This window comes from Capsicum annuum, chromosome 9, assembly GCF_002878395.1.
Source record: "Capsicum annuum cultivar UCD-10X-F1 chromosome 9, UCD10Xv1.1, whole genome shotgun sequence".
NCBI lineage: Eukaryota > Viridiplantae > Streptophyta > Magnoliopsida > Solanales > Solanaceae > Capsicum > Capsicum annuum.
In genome coordinates this window covers 181197696-181203024 of record NC_061119.1, presented here as the reverse complement: position 1 = coordinate 181203024, position 5329 = coordinate 181197696, and positions in this window count along the sequence as shown.

The window sequence follows — 5329 nt, the reverse complement described above, 5'->3', positions numbered from 1 at the left end:
TACCAGGCATTGTGTATTGAGCACATATACCATATTTTTAAAGAAATTTAGCTGATGGACTTGGGTGTTGTCCAGTTTATCATATCTTCTATAATATTCACCACCTCTATCAGACTTGATTATTTTCACCTTTCTATCTAGTTGTCTTTCAACCTCAGTAATAAATACCTCTAAGGCATTAATCGCTTGAGATTTTTCATGTAACAAATAGATATATCCATAATGTGAAAAGTCATCAATAAAAGTGATAAAATATTTTTCTTTATTGAAAGATGTGATATCAAAAGGACCACATTTATCAGAGTGTATAATTTCAAGAAGCTGTATGCTTCTTGTGGCTCCTTTTTTTATGTATCTTGTTTGTTTTCCTTTAATACAATCTACACAAATATTAAGGTCAGTAAAATATAAATCTTGAAGAATTTCATTCTTAACTAATATTTCCAGCCTTTCTTTAAATATGTGACCTAAACGTTTATGCCACAAGTAAGCAGATTGTTCATTCACCAAACTTTATTTTGTTACAACATTATAATGTAGAGTTAAGAGCGTTTTGACAAATTGATTATCAAAATTTAGTTTGTATAAGTTATCACAAAGCATACTAGTACCAATGAGATAATTATGTTTAAAAAAATCTAAAATATCCATTACCAAAATTAAAGGAATACCTAGTTTTATCTAACTTAGACAAACAAACTAAATTTCTCAAAAGAGAAGGAACATAAGAAGTTTTAACTAAATCTAAGTGACGCCAGTATCGAGAACCAGATGATAAGTCCTAACAGCTTCAACTGGAGCCTTCACTCTATTCCTCATGTAAACATATCTTTTATTCTTGTTTATGGTTTGGATTGTAAGGAATCCCTGCACAGTATTAGAAACATAAACAATACAACCAGAGTCAATCCACCAAGTATTATAAGGAACTTCTGTTAAATTTGATTCGAGACATGTAAAAGCACTAGGTTTACCTTTCTTCTCAAATCATGTCTTACGTTTCAGGCAATCTTTCTGAAAGTGTCCAATTTTTCCACAGAAATGACACTTACCATTCTTGTTTTCTTTCTTACATACTTGAGATGAGACTTCATTAACATTAAGTTGCTTTTGTTTTTCATTACCATGCTTCTTTCCTTTCTTTTCAGCTTATTGATAATTTACAAAGTCAATGGAGTGGGTTGCTTAATTCTTCAATCTCGTTTCCTCTTGAACCAACATACCATGTAATTCAGGTACGTTCCATTTGTCTTTCATAATGTTCTAGTTGGTTTGAAAAGGACCATACTCAGACGGTAATGAGTTGATGATGAACTGCACAGAAAAATTCTGTTCTACTTTCATTCCCAAAGACTTAAGTCTTGATGCTATGTTTGTCATTTCAATGATATGCTCATGCATAGTACGTGAACCATCAAACTCCATGGTGGTCAAAGTACCCATTAGTGTCCCAGCAAGAGACTTATCAGCAGTTTGGGAAGATTCTTCCACAAGTTTTAGAAGTTTTTTTGCATTTTCAGTTTTGGGAAGAGTAGTCTTAATGTTGCCCGAAATATTCATTCGCATGGACATTAGGTCTAATCTGTTAGACCGATCTCAATGCTTATAATAGGACCTTTCTTCATCACTGCTAGTTTCAGTAATAGCAGTTGGCTTCTCAGAGTAAAATGCAACATCAAGATCTAAAACCCAAGATGGAATCTGATTTGTTCGCACCAATCTGAAAAGTTAAGACCGTTAAAAGTCATTACAGAGGCAGAGTGTGAATGAAGAGCAAATGTTGCAAGTAGAACATGCTCATTTGTTAATACTTTGAGTTACGAGTTTAAGCATATTATCAAATTCAAAAATTATTTACTTAAATGTATATTGATGTTCTATTTTGGGCGAAACATCAAAATATAATTTTAAACATAATGATGCTTAAAAGTGTATTTAACACAAATTGATATATTTATTATCTTTGGATAAATAAATAAAACTAACAATTTATCTAAATTCTCTTTAATGTTTATTGGTTATAAGAACAAATAATCAACCTTTCCGTGATTCATAAATGTCTTATAATCAAAACTTCAATTTACCCAAAATGTCATATCAATTATAAGCATAAAAAATAATGAATAATTGAATTTTAGTTTAATTGTAAGTTTGAAATTAATTATTCATTAAGATTCAATCACTTTGGTGATTAAAGAATCTCACCAAAATCAATTTCAATTATACAATTATTTCTTGTCTAATAAGTTTAAAAGAAACTATACTACTTTAATGACTCTAAGTACTCTAGATAGTAAGATTTCATTATACATAGAAAATTTAAGAAACATTTTTATTTTTTAGTTTTAAGAGACATGACATTCAGAAGGGCAATATCCGAATTGTCCACTAAGAATTTTTCATATTTAATATGGCTACATAAAATTGCAGAGATAGCATGCTGAATTCTCCATTTGACCATAAAAGACAAAAACATTCAAAAAAATTAATTAACTAATAGTAATTATTTTCTTTTTCGCCTTTGGGTCAAAATAGAACGTGAGATATGAACTTTAAAAAAATTGTGTTGTTAACTAATATGATCATAGAGGGCATTTTTCTTTTTATAAATTATTCGGGACAGTTCTCAAAGGCAAAATTGGCAGGTTATGTTTCCACATCCTAGATGGTCGATCAATGTTGAAGTAAACTTCATCAAATACCTAAATTTTATAATTAAAATTCATAAAATCAATAGAAAATTTTATTTGTAATGAAAATCATTAGTTTCGAAATCTTACTCGGATACCACATATAAGGATTTAACAGATTGTATAACCTAAAAAATCTAATATACAATCCTACCAATATCAAAAATGTGGAACTACATGATATATAATCCTACCAATATCATAAATGTGGAACTACATGATTTTTACATAAACAATATCATAGTAATTTAGTAAAGAATTACTTACCTGAATTCTCCATAGTTTTCTTACTGATTGAAATTAGCAGAAGCGCAAAACAGAAGTATTGTTTCTCTCTCTTTACCTTACATTTCGAAATAATATTTGATGAAACTTATTTTTCTTTTGGCATAGAGAGGACCCCTTTAATAATACAGGGAATAGATATTTATGTTTTCACTTCCATCAACGTGATTTGTGGATATAATAATTATCCCACTAACAGTAATTATCCTACTACCCACTAACAGAGTAGTCAATAATTTTAATCCTACTAGGTAACTTCTCTATACAGATTTAGGATTTAACTTATTCAATTATTATTAAACCAAAAATAAATTAATTATGTGGGCATACAAACTTATAGTTTTCTCTCTTGTACTTCTCAACAGCTCCGTTCATCTTTCCATTCATTTCAATGTCCCAGAGAGGTGAAAGATCAGTTTAAGCTACAATTTTATAAATTAGTCCAGGAAGAGTACCCTATCAAGAGTGGGAAACAACAGTAAAGATATTCATTATCCGTAGAAGCATTACAATTACTTCCGGAAAAGGGAGGAATGGATGGAACATACCTTTTACGTAAAAGATGCGTATAGCTTATTCAAGGCTTACCTCTGAAAAATGTATCCTTATGTGGTTAATCAGTGAATTCGTAATCGAACTGTATGCTTGTCCTATTATATTTCTCCATTGATTCCATAGTCGGAACCATCCCCCTTTCGAACTAATCAAAATTAGGCAGCCATTTAAGCTCAATGCTAGAAAGGGTCAGAGGATGCAAAGAAAAGCTTGCATTGGTGAATATGTTTTTCTATCTGTTATTATGTCCTCTAGGTGCAAGGAGTTGTTTAAAAGTGATAGGCAATATCAGAAGCAACATCAATATTGCCAGAGGCAAGGCTGAAGGAAGTATGACTGAACTGAGGCAGGATAAGTTGTTGCTGGTAGCTGAAGACGGGCGTTGGAATTGGTTGAATCTTGGATGTCTTTATTTTCTGATCAAGGAGACTGACCTGCGAGAGAATATGCACTTATTAGGACTTAAACACGGATGTAACCACATTAGGATCATGTGTGCTTTGAATTTGTATGTAGGATGTCATTTTTGTCTTGAGTGGCTGAGGTTTGTATTGTGGGTATCTCATGGTTTTTTCTTCATAAATGTTACCTATTTGTGGTCTATGATAGTGTGATACCATTGATATCTTCAAATTATTCTAATTTGTATACAAGTTTGTGGAATGCACAATAAAGTAGGTTTAACCTGGAATGGAAAACGTCTCATTTCTGTTTTTTTTCGTCCTTTGTTTCTGCAATAAACTCTTGTATTTGTATTTAACTTCGGTCTTAGGGTTCTTATATATCACCTCCGGACCTAACAGAATGCAAGGGAATAAGAGATTTAGGAATAGTTTTGTGTGAGGTATAAAAGATAAATAGTACTAAGATTAAATGAAGGATTATTTTATCATGTGAGGTATTAGCTAGTACCATGATGATTTATCCCACTATTTACGATATAACGATAAGATAAGTTATTCCATATACATGGTGCGATAATTAATCTCGGAATTAATTATCCTGGGGTAATTCTTTTCCAACCAAACAACCCCTTTCTCTCTCTCTATATATTCATTTTATTCTGCTATTTTTGATTTTTAAATCTATAATCTATTAATTAAATGACTTAAAAAAAGCCTCTCCAAATAAATACAATTAAATGCAATCAAGATCTTTAAAACAAAGTAATAAACAACAAATAACCTCATTCCGTTACCAGCCCACGTAGTAGCGCATTATGCTAATCACTAGGGGTGTAAATAGGTCGAGTTGGTTCGTTTTTTATTAAAAAAAAAATCCAAACCAATTATATCAGTTTATTAAAACTATAAACCAAATCAAACTAACATAAAATTAATTTTTTCGATTTAGATTTTAGTCGGTTTTTTCGAGTTTTTCAATTTTTTTTATTTTTTTAATAATATTTAGTTTTTACAATTATATTGTGATCGAAGACTAGATCAAATATGTTTTCACTCATGTGCTAATAAAAAACCATAATTATGAAAAAATGAGGAGCGGAAAACTCTTTTGAAACTAAAAAGTGAGATGAAGAGTGAAAAGTTTAGGTTTTATGTTTATATTGGGTTTTCGATCATTTAATTAGCAATTAATGGACAAACATTACAACTTAAAGGCCGAAATTTAAATATATATCTACATCTGCTTTCAAATTATTAAAAATTACTAAAACTAGTTGAAAAAGTATTTAAAAAATAGATTATAATTAATATTTTATGTATAAAAAAGTTTGAATATTATATCTATACTATATTAAAAGTGTGAAGGGCCTTAAAAATGACGCTTGAACTTTTTTT